The 14055-nt window shown below is 39.5% G+C and overlaps 1 protein-coding gene and 1 pseudogene across 1 annotated transcript in view; one reads left to right on the top strand and one right to left on the bottom strand.

The window, feature by feature from the left end:
* LOC101653248 overlaps positions 1 to 8533 on the top strand; it is a 22976-nt pseudogene extending 14443 nt beyond the window's left edge.
* Positions 1 to 14055, bottom strand: part of ZMAT4 (zinc finger matrin-type 4) — a 532047-nt gene that overhangs the window by 244652 nt on the left and 273340 nt on the right. The gene's annotated exons all lie outside the window — the stretch shown is intronic.

Below are 14055 nucleotides of genomic sequence, written 5' to 3'. Positions count from 1 at the left end.
AGTTTTAAAAATGTAATAAATCTCAATAAGCACAGTAAGAACCTTTGGGGCTTGGGCAGCGGCCCTCAGCCATTCTAAAACCCCTTCCCCACAGAGCAGCATGATGGAAGCCTCCCAGGGGGAATGGTATGGTCAAGAAGTAATAATAAATGAACAAAAAGCCCCAGAAAACATAGATCCAGGAATGGGTTTTGGGCTTTCACTAAATCCTGGCTCCAACTTAAGAATAATTAGAACTTACATCATGGTCCTGCTTGATACTCACCCTCAGGAAGTGAACACAGAAAATATGGGTGCTATAGAAAAATGTGGCAAAGGAATTAGATGGGGCCTGGCTATCAGATAAAACAGTGTCCCAGGCCTGTCTCCACACAAGCAGCCATTCAAGTGAGATGTCAACTAAGCCCACACGGAAGAAGCACACCATTATCCGTCACCGAAGGATTGTCAATCATGTAACCTGAAATCGAAGGAGGGCTTAGTATCAGAGCCTAGATTGTGAGAATCCAGTTTGAGGAAGACTATGAATGTCAGTCAGAGACCAAGATTCATTTGTGGGAATTACATAGGACACAAGCCTCCGGGGAACTCCTTCTATCTGCAATTGAGGATGGGAGGAAGGAAAGGGGTTAGTAAATAGAGTGCATTGGAGAGAGGAGGACAGATCAAAGGCATCCACCTGACTTGAACAGCTAAAACTTTGTCAGTGGTCGCCTCTTCTGATGCATGCTGGACCTGATCTGGTTTTCAACGTTTTCTGTATTTTTATTTTGGTTTGTTCGTTCATAGCAGGGTCTATCTTGGAGGTGTTATGCCATTGGAAGTCACCCTCTTGCAGTTGTGTTATACGTTTTCGTGTTTTTCGGAATATGAAACTCAGGACTGAGGAACCTATAGGGAGAGCAGGTAGAATAAGGATTTCGGGGGGAGGGTGTAAAGTGGTGGTAGGGGGGCTAAAAGGGAGACGATGTCAAGGAGTTCAGGAAGAAAACAAATTATTTGGAAACTGGTTGTGGTAGCAATTATACAATTCTACTTGGCATGATCAAACTATTATATGATGTGATATATATATATTATCTCCCCATTATTAATAATAATAAATGAATTCTTTTGACACCAGTTCCCAGGCAAGAGATACCAAGAGAAACACACTACCATCGTTTGTCATCTATCCCAGTTCTGAGTTGCGGAGACTAAATTTCTGTTGCTGTAGCCAAAGGTCAGAGGCTTTCTTCTTCCATCTTCTCTGCTGTACAGGGCAGAGAATCAACCCCAGGTGGAACAAGCTAAGGATATGCAGCTCCTGGTTGCTTAACTTCAATCACTTGTAGGGCGAATGTTCCATGCCAGCAGGGGTAAACCAAGGTAAGAAGACCAGAGGATACCATCTCCATCAGCAATGTCTGCAAGAGGCATCTATATCTGTCTCTAGTTCCATGATAGTAGCTCAGAGATTTTACCAGAGAAACAGAGATGCGTGAAGGAGTGCAGAAGACGAGAAAGGGCATAAACACTCTCCAAGGAACAGATTTTATTTGAAATATCGTGTGAAAAAGTTTAAGCCTAAGGATGCTCTCAAACAGAAAGGAGATTTTGTTAGCATGCACTTAAGAGGAGGCTGGTAGCCCCATTAGAACAAGTTAAGCCAAAGTCCATCTAGCTTACCAGAAAGAACCAAGAAAATTAACAGTGCCAGAGCAAACTATAAAGATTTCCCCTCTAAACTAGCCCTGAAAAGGCCTAAAGTTAACTAGATTAGATTATGCTCCAAAGCTTTGACAAAAACAACAGCAAAAACATATCAGCCACCAGTTATTAGAGTCTAACAAATATGATTCCAGTAGAGATAATTTAACAGATAAATTCATGGTAAGAGTGTGAAAAAGAGAATCCTCTGAAAGCCGTTATTCTGTAATGACTATGTGCATCCCCAAGGCATTGAAGCTGCACACACGGGGCGACATTGGCTTGACTATAACTGGCTAGGCAAGGCAATAAACAAATAGTATGCAGGAACCCAATGTAAGCACTGAAAAGTAGTAGAATCAACATCCAGCATTGCTAACATAGATTGCCTAAAATGTCCAGTTTTCACCAACAACAAAATTGAAAGACAGAGAAACAAGAAAGTGTGGCCAATGTGCAATAAAACCAGAAAAGAACATCTGAGGTGTCAAATTTAACAGTCTTCAGAGCCATCATCATAAGGATCAGAGGGCTTCCAAAGGTCTGAAGGAAATTTTCAGTATTTTTAAAATCTAGTTTAAAATCTATTTTCCCATAAATATTTTAAAGCCCCTTTCACGCGCTCAAAGAACTAGAGAAAACAACTACAGAAGATGTAAAGGAAGATACGATAACAATATCTTTCCAAACACAGACTATCAATAGAACTCACTACCATCAAGTGGATTTAGACTCATAGCAAGAATATCTGCTTTCAGGCAAGATTCATCTGACATAGGCAATGATTTCCCTAGTGAAATTGTTTTATCTGGAACAAAATTTTACATGTATGTGATATTAATGACACTATTCAATAATGTCCACATTGTTTTGGGTCACCTTTCTCTAGAATGTACAAAATATGGATTTCTTCTGTTGGCTGGCCAGAAGAAGTCTCCCATGTTCATTTACATAGACTAGTCTAGTGCTTCATCAGCTTTTTGGAATATTTAAGCTGGTGTGCTACCCATTTCTGGAGCCCTGTTTGTCACTAATGTCATTAGTGTGGCTTGGACTTCTTCCTTCAATGGACATCAGTTCCTGGTAATAGTGTACCTTTTAAAGTGATTGACGGTTGATCAGTTCTTTTCTGTACAGTGAGTCTGTATTCTGTCCCTCTTCTGTTTAAGCTTCTTGCATCATTTCATACTTTGCACATAGAATCCTTCAATGTTGCAACTTAAAGCTTGAAGATTTTCTTCAGTTCATTCAATTTAAGACAACTGAGCATGTTCTTTTTTTGGCTTTCTAATCCCAGGTCTTTGTAGATTTCATTATACTTTACTTTCTCTTCTCCAGCTGCTCTTTGAAAATTCCAATTCAGTTTTTCATTTCTTGCATTTGCTTCAGGTACTCTACATTCAAGAGCAAGTTTCAGAGTCTGCTGTGGCATCCATTTTGATGTTTCCTTTCTTTCCTGTCTTTTTCTTGACATTTTATTTTCTTCAAGTTTGATGGATATCATCGTCTTGACCTGCTCATCAGATCTTTTATCACTGGACTTCAATGTGTCAAATCTGTTCTGGAGATGTGCTCAACATTCAGGTGGGGGATATACTCAAGGATATTCTTTGGCTCTCATGGCTTTGTTTTAATTTTCTTAAATTTCAACCTGAACTTATACATGAGCGATTGATGGTCTCTTCCACAGTCAATACCTAGCCTAATTTTGGCTCCTAATAGTGAGGCTCCCCATTCTCCCTTCCCATAAAATTAATCCTGGTTTATTCCCTGTAATAAGGCCAAAGTGAACAGTCAGCATTTATGTCATTTAAAGACTTCTTCTCATGAAGAAGTTCGGAGCCCTGGTAGTACTATGGGTTTCAAGGTGGTCTGCTAAACATAAGGTCAGCAGTTGCAAACCCAAGTGTTCAGTAGGAAAAAGCCAAGGCTTTCCACTCCTCTAAAGATTGGCAGCTTCACTTATCCAAGGAAGCAGTTCTACTTTGTCCTATAGGGTTGCTGAGTCAGATTTGACTCGATGGTAGTAAGAAAATGAAGGATCTTTGGTTTCCAAAATGCTAGAATGCAATCTCCAGCTTTATTTCTAGCACCACCTTCTCCAACTACGATTCCTTCTTCGTTTTACTTTTTTCATATTTAAAAAAATAATTTTATTGGCATATGATTTATTTCAAATTAAAAAGACTTGTGCAATCATCACCACAATCAATTTCAGAACATTTTCTTCTTTTTTTAAATTTATCATTTTATTGGGAGTTCTTACAGATATCATAATATTCCATAGTTCAATCTCATCAAGCAGAATTGTAAAAATTGCTACCAAATCAGTTTGAAAATATTTTCTTTCTTCTTGGACAACTTGATATCAGCTCCCCTATTACCCCGTCTTCCGCCACTGTACCCCCCAAGAACCCTTTTTTTCCTGTTTTTTTTCTCCCATGTTTTACACAATTCAATATACCCATTCACATACAATTCTGTTGTTCTATCCCATCAAGTGAGGTTTTAGCATTTCAATTGCCAATAAGAATTTATGCTTCTTATTTGCATGTTTCATCAATTTCAGGCAATGAAGAAATAGAGAAAAAAATTATGACACTTTAAAAAAAAATGGAAATGCCAGGCATAGATTTAATTATGTAGAGAATACCATTACATGTGAATATATTATCAGAAAGTCGAGATTATAAGATTAGAGTTTTTAATATGATCAATCTAAATGCTATTTATAAAAGATAGTCTTTAGATTCAAAGCCACAAGTAGAGTAAATAAAATAAGGAAAGGGGCGATAGCAGGTAAGCAGCAGCTATAACAAAGCTAGATTGGCATACTAATAATAGATCACATAAAGTATATGATAAAAGTCACCACTAGAAGTAAAGAGGCTTTTCAAAAATAATTAAAGTGCCAAACCATCAAGAAGATATAATAAATTCGAAATAGGCATAAAAGAACAGATTTCTAAAATAAATAAAGCAAACATTAACAGAATTAAAGAGAAAAATAGGCACTTCAACAATATTGATTACAGATATAAATCATCTGCTCTCAATAATGAATAGAAAAATTATGCTTAGAGCAACAAGAAAATAGAAATCAACTTCAACCAACTAGATCTAGCAGACTTTCATAAAACACACTATAAAACAGCAGAATCCACATTCTTATCAAGTGCACATGAGACCTTCTCCTGAATAGCCCATCTGCTAGTCCATAAAAAGCCTCAATAAAATTTAAAGGAGTGAAATATACCTGCTGTTCTCTGACAACTATGGAATAAAAATAAATACCAATAAAAGGAAATATGTAGAAACAACAGACTTCTAAATAACCAATTTGTCAAAAAACCTTGAGATGAATAAAAATGAAGACACACATACCAAAATGTCCGAGATGCAGTTGTGGTCCAGCTCCAAGGAAAAATGAAACTTGTGAGCCCCTCAACTTAAGAAAGAAAAGTCTGAAGCCAAAATCCTAACTCGAATGATAAGATAATGAAAATAGAAGAACAAATAAGAGCTAAACAAGAAGAAAGGAGGAAACTGTAAGTATTTGAGTGGAAATAAATGAAATAGAAAATAGAAAAATAACATAAACATCAATGGAAACCAAAGCTGGCTCTTTGGGGAAAAAAACAACAAAACTGATAAATCTTTAGCTAGATTGATTAAGAAAAAAATAAGTTTCAGATCAATCAAATCATAAATGGATGAGGGAACATAACAGTGAATGACAGTTACAAAAGGGATTGGACAAGTCTCTCAATTCTATTCACTAGTGTACTGAAAGTTCTAGTCAGGGAAATTTAGGAAGAAAATGAAATTAAAAGTGCATAGATTGGAAAGGAAGAGATAAAGTGACCACAATTTGCAAATGACATAATCTTGTATATTAAAAAATCCTAAAGCATTCCTATTAAAAGTGACAACTGAGTTCCATAAAGATACAAAACCAATATGCAAAATTCTATTTTATTTCTGTACACTTGCAGTCAACAACCCCAAGTTAAAATTAAGAAAACAATTTAATCTACAATAGCATCAAAATAATAAAACGCTTAGGGATAACCATATCAATAAATATAAAACCTCAAACTCTTGAAAATTATATAGTAAATGATGAAAAAAATTAAAGACCAAAATAGATGGACAGAGATTTTACATTCATAGAGCAGAAGACAGTCAAAACAAGCAAACAACAAATAAATTAAATCCAGTCCCATCAAGTTGATTTCAACTCATAGTAAATGTCCAAGACAGAGAGTAGAGTGGCTCCTGAGGATTTTTGAGACGACTGTATCTCAGAAATAGGGAATAGAGAGCCACATCTTTGTGCCACAGAAGAACTAGTGGACAGGAACCTTGGACCTTGTGTTAGCTGACCAATGATTAACCCTCTGCATCACCAGGGTCCCTTGTTAAGATAGCAATGCTCTTCAAGTTAATTTACACATTCAACACAAATATCATCAAAGTTATAGCTAGCTTATTTACAGAACTCAACAAGCTGATTGGAAATTTATATGGAAAGTCAATGCACAAACAATCATGAAAGAAAAAAAGTTATTCACACCCCTGATTTCTAAATTTCGTACAAATTTGAAGTTATCAATACAGTAGGGTACCGGCATAAAGAGAGGCATACAGATCATTACAACAGAATTTGGAGTCTAGAATGAACTCATATAATCATGGTCAATTGATTTTTGCCAAGAATTCTGTTTTGGGGGGACAATGGCTGTCTTTTCAACAACTAGTTCTAGAACAAGTGAAGATCTGACCGCAAAAGATTGATTTGGACTTCTGTCTAACATCATATGTAAAAATTAGCCCCAAATAGATCAAATCCTTACATGTGAGAGTGAAATCACTTGTGTTTCAAAGGATATAATTAACAACAAAGCCCACATGGAAGAAGCACACATCAGCCTGTGAGAGCACGAGGCATCAAAGGGATCAGGTATCAGGAATCAAAGATAAAAAAAAAAAAAAATCATAGCATTATGAATGAGAGGGAGTAAGGAGTGGGGACCCAGAGCCCATCTGTGGGCAATTGGACATCCCCTTGCAGAAGGGTCTCAGGGAGGAGACGAGCCAGTCAGGTTGCAGTGTAGCAATGATGAAACATACAAGTTTCCTTTAGTTCTTGAATGCTTCCTTCCTCCCACTATCATAATCCCAATTCTACTTTAAAAATCCGGCTGGACCGGAGGATATACACTGGTACAGATAGGAACTGGAAACACAGGGAACCAGGACGGATGAACCCCTGAGGACCAGTGGTGAGAGTGGTGATACAGGGAGGGTGGAGGGAAAGTGGGGCAGAAAGGGGGAACCAATTACAAGGATCTACATATAACCTCCTCCCTGGGGGATGGACAGCAGAAAAGTGGATGAAGGGAGACATCAGATGGTGTAAGATATGACAAAATAATAATAATTTATAAATTATCAAGGGTTCAGGGAGAAGGGGAAGCGGGGAGGGAGGGGAAAATGAGGAGCTGATACCAAGGGCTCAAGTAGAAAGCAAATGTTTTGAGAATGCTAGGGAAACAAATGCACAAAAGTGCTTGACACAATGGATGGATGGATGGATGGATGGATGGATGGATGGATTGTGATGCGTTGTACGAGCCCCCAATAAAATGATTAAAAAATAAATTAAAGAAAGTCAAAAAACAACTAACAGCATGAGAATGGGAGAAAATATTTGTAAATCTTAAATGTGATGAAGAATTTGCACGGAGGATATGTATTTAAAACCTTACAAAGGAATAAGAAAGGATAATTAAAAAGTGGGTGAAACAATGAGGAGGTACCAAGGGCTCAAACAGAAAGCAAATGTTTTGAGAATGATGCTGGCAACAAATGTACAAATGTGCTTGACACAATGGATGGATATATGGATTGTGATGAGTTGTACGAGCACCCAATAAAATGATTTTTTTTTAAGTGGGTGGGCTGAGCTGGGGGCTGCCGTCCGTGGCCCTGGATAGCCTGACCATGCTGACCTATGTCAGATTCACCGGCACTCCGCTCAAGGTGCATAAGGTCACCCACCCCTGGAGGAGCCCTTCAGGCACCCTGCCCGCCCTTTCGCACCAGTCACAGAGAGATCATCGCAACACCACCCAAAATCATCACCCACCTTCAGAACGAGCCGTACAATGCCGAATACGACCTGTCAGCCGGGCAGAGGGCAGACACCCTGGCCTTCACGTCCCTCATGGAAGAGAAGCTGCTTCCGGTGCTGATACATATGTTTTGGGTAGACGCCAAGAACTATGTGGAAGTGACCCAGAAATGGTACACCGAGGCGATGCCCTTTCCTCTCAAATTCTTCCTGCCTGGCCGGGAACATCTGCAGCTGCTGTGTGGGGAACCCGGCCAGAGAACGAGGAAGAGCTGGAGAAGGAGCTGTACCAAGAATCTGGGGAGTGCCCGGCCCTTCTCTCGCAGCACCTGGGTTCTCAGAAATCCTTCTTCAGAGATGCCCCCACCTCCCTGGACGCCTTTGTCTTTAGCTGCTTGGCCCTGCTGCTACAGACCAAGCTGCCCAGCGGGAAGCTGCAGGCCCACCTCCTGGGGCTGCACAACCTCTGTGCTTACTGCAGCCACACCCTCAGCCTCTACTTCCCCTGGGGAGGAGCTGAGGCGCCATCCCCACGTCCAGCACCCACGGGCCCAGACACTGGCGCTAGAGCCAGGTCCTGTCCCTGCTTGCAGGCCTGGCAGCCATGGTGGGCTATGCCCTGCTCAGCAGCATTGTCTCCATCCAGCGTGCAGCGCCAGCTCGGTCCCCCGAGCCCCGAGCATGGCTGAGGAGGATGAAGAGGAATGAGTCTTCCTCACCCCCCAGAACTGAGTTTTCTACTGTCACGCATTCCAGAGGTGGTACGCCCCCACCCCCCTGTTGACAGCACAGCCAGACGGGGGGCACCACTCCTCAGAATAAACCTGCTCGTGGACTGAGAAAAAAAAAAGTGGGTGAAGAATCTGAATAGACATTCATTTTAAGACGCTAGACAAATATTCAAATAGTACATGAAAAGATGCTGCCTGGCCACCAATAGACATCTAACAATACCATTCAAAAGCACAATGACACACCACCTCACAATGAGCGGAAGGCTAGACTAAAAAAGATAAGAATCACAAGTGTAGGTAAAAATGCTGAGAAATGGGAATCTTCGTACCCCCGTGTGAAATGCTATGGCCACTTTAGAAAACGATCAGAATTTCAGAAGGTTCCAGGATAACCCATCAATCCTACTCCTACATATAGACCCAAGAGAAATGCAACCATATCATCCAAATGTACAACAAATGTACATCCATGCTTATAGCAACATCATGTATAATAGTCCAAAGTGGAAACAAACCAAATGTTAATTGTGTCAACAAAATGTGTTATTATCCACATAGCAATAAAAAAGAAATCAGCAACAACAAAAACATGATAAGTGAAGACATATATCACATAGTCCCATTCATATAAAGTTCCCTAAAAAGGTAAAACTTAATAAGGGCAGCTTGTGTAAGAAGCCAAGTGGAGCGGCAGGCGAGGGGAATGGAGGGTTACTGCTAATGGGTCCAGGGTTTCTTCTTGGGGATGACAGTACTCTAAAATGGACTGTGGTGACAGTTGTACAAATCTGTAAAACCACTAAAAGTAATCTAGTTGTACATTTCTAATTGGTGAATTGCATGGTATGTGAAGTAGTGTTGAAATGCGTGAGTTTTATATCAATAAAGCTATATAAATTTTTGAAAAGCCTAAGTTATACAGATAGATGATTTCAAAAGCCCAAAGGAATATTGAAATTTGAAGGACACATTTTCTTTTCTTTTCTGGAAAATAGTTGTGTAGAGCACAAACTTATTTGGAAATGAGTGAATAATGGAATGATTTTGTTCATTTGTGCTCTATTCTAAGGAGAATTCCTGGGCACTAGCTTGACATTCTTGGAATTCTCATGACTAATGTCCTTTTTGGCTAGAGAGATTTTATGGCTATAATGGAAGTCTTCTTGCAGCTGTTTATAAGCCACACTTAAAGAGGAGCTATCTGATACCCCAGCAGAAGGCAAAATAATTGCACCTCTCAGCACATACCCAGTGGCAAGATGAAATGTCCAAGCAATGCAGCTATTTTCAGTATTTGTGCATGTTGCTGCCGACAGGCTGGCGTCTAACTTTGAAAAGAGGCAGTAGGCAGGAAGGAAAGCGTCTTCCCCTTCTCTCCCCCTTTACTGAAAAGGAATTTCTAGAGTCAAGCTTCCAGGCTGACAGCAACGTCCTGGCCAATCTTATCTCCCACTGTTCTCGCTCATGCCTTCTGTCCCAATCCATTTAGGTCATGCTGTTGCCTCTGCTCCCAACCTACTCAACACACACACACACACACACACACACACGCACGCGCGCGCGGACTTCAAGGGCCCTTTGATCCCCTAGTCCTGTTGGGCTCCCAGGCTTCTTCCACACCCCTGACCTCTCTCAATTCTAACAAAATCTGGCACAGGTTGGAATTAATTCTTGTCCTCTAAACAATAAGTTGTTTATTAGGATTATCTCTGTAAAAACATCTTGAAAGCGACCACTTTAAAAAAGCTGTGGGACTGATTCTTCCTGCATCCTCAGTGTCTGTCACAGCGCTGAAAACAGACACCAGTTGCTGCGAAGTTGATTCTTACACATAGTGACCCCCTGGGTTGTAAGATTGAGGGCATTTCCCCGGGTTTTCAAGGCTGCAGCCTTTTGGAGAAAACTTTTGCCATCCAATTGAGCAGTGGTGGCATGGTGTTTCAGAACGAGGATGCTAACCTACATGTTGGCAGTTCAAACCTACCAAACACTGGTAGGAGAAAGACGATGCAGTCTTGGAAACGCTAAGAGGCAGTTCTGCAGAATCAACTTGATGGCAATGGGAGTTTTGAGAGCCAATTACCAACCATTTCCTCTGATACACTTTTCGGTCAATAGCCTAGTTCTTAACTATTGGTAGTACCCAAGCACTTCCATATACAAAGAAGAGGCTGAATAAACATGAAATACACATTACTGAATTAATAACTTGAATTGGTTACTCATGAACCAACCAGCTGCTTAAATCTGCTTTCTGCATAAAATAATCTCTCCCTTACTGTCTTCCAAACATTATTGTTTTGTCTCAGGAAAAGTCTCATTTACATACATATCAAATGGAGATGGATGGACTAGTGTGTTACAGTGTGTGTTTTTCTAGGTTAGAAGAATGTAGTCTGCCAGCCAAATGGGTGGACAATGTTCAGTTATCCCAGGAGAAGCTGCCATAGCGAGTCTATGGCTGAAGCTGAGATGGAGCATTTGTTTCCCTGTTATGACCAAAGGAATAGCTGGGATCGGAAACCTATGCAGTGGCTAAAAACCCTCAATATTCCTAGTATGGCTGAATATAGTCACTTTAATCATAAAAGAGACTATGGGGATTTCTATTCAGAAGAGAGGTAGGATTCTCTGGATGCTATTCACATTTGGAACACGGGTTTATTTTATCAGTCACAGAAGAAATCTTTCAGCAGATGGTCACATTAGCAAGAATTCCTGAGGGAAGGCAAATATGTAAGTTAGATAAGCCCTACTAACCAAGAAAAGTAGCTCGCAGAAGTGAATCAATTGAATAGATGTGCCAGAGAATGGAGGTGGAAAAAGTGGAGAGTGGGAAGAAAGGATGGGAAATAGCCAAAGGTTCTGAGAATTCCAGATAGTACCAAAAAAAAAAAAAAATTGTACTTCCTGTTTGAGACATAGCCTGGGTTGGTAGGAAGTGGGAGTAAAATTGGGCTTAATACATATGCCAGAGAATTCTTCCTCTAGTGTACCACTATTTGCCACTCAGCCTCTGCCTTCAAATTATAATCAGTTATAATTTTCTAAAAGTAACATGTACCAAATATATTAGGTGCTCTATATACCTTGTCACTTTTCATTTTCAAAATAGTTCTCAAATACCTTTAGTTTTGTGCCTCTAGTATTTTATTTATTAAAATATACAATTCAATTATTTATATACATTAAAGAATTTTTCAATACCTATAATTATTCTATATTTCTTTTCTTTATCCCTCAAATCCATCGGCAAACCTGGTCACCTTATCTTATAAATTTTATATACCCAAATTGCCCCCTTCCCTGTCTCACAATCCAATGCTCTTATTTTTTTTTACCCACAACTTCCTTTCTATCCTGTTTCTCTCTATTTCTTTTATTTTTTCTGTAGCACTCATTTCATATTCCCAAATTATATGAATCTGATTTTTTAAGCTTTTGAAAACTATGTTTCTCTTACTATCAAACGATTTCTCGGCAGCCCCAATGTCTAGAAAAGTACTATCTTTGAGGGTCACACATCTGGTCAGAAATAGAATTTATGTTTTCCTGTAGCCAAATTAAAAAACTAAGGCCATAAAACTAATTTTATATAATATATCTTAAATAATCCAACATATACAAGTGATGGTTATAGAGACCTGTATTCAGCATAAAAAATGTTAATGAAGCCATTTAGATTCTTTTCCTCTTGCTTATTCTTCAAAACTTGGTGCACATTTTACACTTACAGAACATTTAAGTTACACTAATTTTATCAAAAATGTTCATTAACTCCACACAGTTAGTGTCTACTACATTGGATAATACAGCTCTAGAACAATACTGGGATAGTAGTAATGAATAAATGTCTGTTTGATTAAAAATACATGGAGTCGATAAATACATGAATATTTCTCCTTGGTTACAGATGATGAAAGTATTCTTGAAAGTATCAAAGTAACAGAGTTGATTTTGAATCTTAGACTGGCAGGTTTCAAGACGATACCATTATACTGTATTGGCATTTTCATATTTGGTCTCATAAAAAAATGAGAAAAAAAACACACAAACCTTTGAATAACTCTTTGCAATGTAAAAATAAATTCCTTTCCATAATACTTAAAGTCTACTGAAATCTAACCTACTTTTCTTATCTTTTCCCTCCCCACTTCTTTTCATATATAATATGTTCCAAGCAAATGAATTTTTCAAAATTAAGAGCATCAACAATGGGCCAATCCCAGCACTGAATTTCTCTGCCTGTCCAATCCCAGCTGCTTCTCCTTCAGGTAAGTTGAAGAAGACTTAATAATTTGGGTCTCAGTTTTGGATCAAGTTGGAGAGCAGTCGTTGTCTTCCCCAGGGCCCCGGCTCCTTCCCTATCTATCTCTTATTTTTTATCCTAGAAGAGTGCTTTGCACATAACAGATGCTTAAGAATGTGTTGCCATACCGGCATGAAGCAGGGAACCAATAGAGAGAACCAATCCCAACTACATGGACAGCGCAGGAGAATTTACTTGAGAGGACAGCACTGAAACTACAGCTTAGGGAGAGGGACCTGTCTGATCAGAGCACACATGAGCAAATGAAGGGGGAGGAAGAGAGTGGAGCACATCCTAGCCCACCAAGTCCTCAGGATGGTATTCCTGTTCAGAGCATTGAATGCAAAAAAAGGACCATAGGGCCAACCCCACAATGAGACAAGATGTCCTTCACTGACCCATAGCGCTACATGGGACAACACTGGAGACACAGTGCAGGAATTGTAACCAATCTGACCCCACCACACCAAGGTGAAACACTACAAGTGTGCAACAGAAGAGCAAGGGGAGCAGAGCAAAGAAATCCCCAGGGGATACCAAAAATAGACTTTGGGGGCAGGGTGTGGCGCCACATAAGACTCAACCAGAAAACACTCCTAAAGGTCAACAAATAGACTTTGAACTATTTATAGGCTTTTCTTTCTTTTTGTCCTTGGCTTTTATTGTAATTGTTGTTGCTTTGTTTTGCTCTGTCTTCTTTTTGTGCATATTATTATCTCTGCTGGTCTATCTAGATAGATAGGCCAGATAAACAATCTGGAGGAGAAAACAACGGGACTGACAGTTCCAGGGGTACATGGGAGAGGGGGAAGCGGGGGAAAGGATGTGGGTGTTAACAAACGCAGGGGCATGGGAACAACAAGTGATCTAAAATCGATGGCGAGGAGGGTGTAGGAGGTTTGGTAGGGCTTGATCAAGGGCGATGTAATCATGCGGAATTACTGAAACCCAAATGAAGACTGAGCATAATAGTGGGACAAGAGGAAAGTAAGAGGAAATAGAGGAAAGAAGTAGGAGCCAAAGGGCATTTATAGAGGTCTAAATGGATGCACGTACATATATAAATATACTTATATGATGATGATGGGGAAATAAATCTATATACATATATTTATAAGTTTAGTATTAAGGTAGCAGATGAACATTTGGCCTCTACTCAAGCACCCCCTCAATGCAAGAAGACTTTG

This window comes from Echinops telfairi, unplaced genomic scaffold, assembly GCF_000313985.2.
Source record: "Echinops telfairi isolate 266 unplaced genomic scaffold, ASM31398v2 ScPeMD7_9;HRSCAF=40, whole genome shotgun sequence".
NCBI lineage: Eukaryota > Metazoa > Chordata > Mammalia > Afrosoricida > Tenrecidae > Echinops > Echinops telfairi.
The sequence above is the reverse complement of the archived record's forward strand: the minus strand, read 5'-3'. Positions and strand labels throughout refer to the sequence as shown.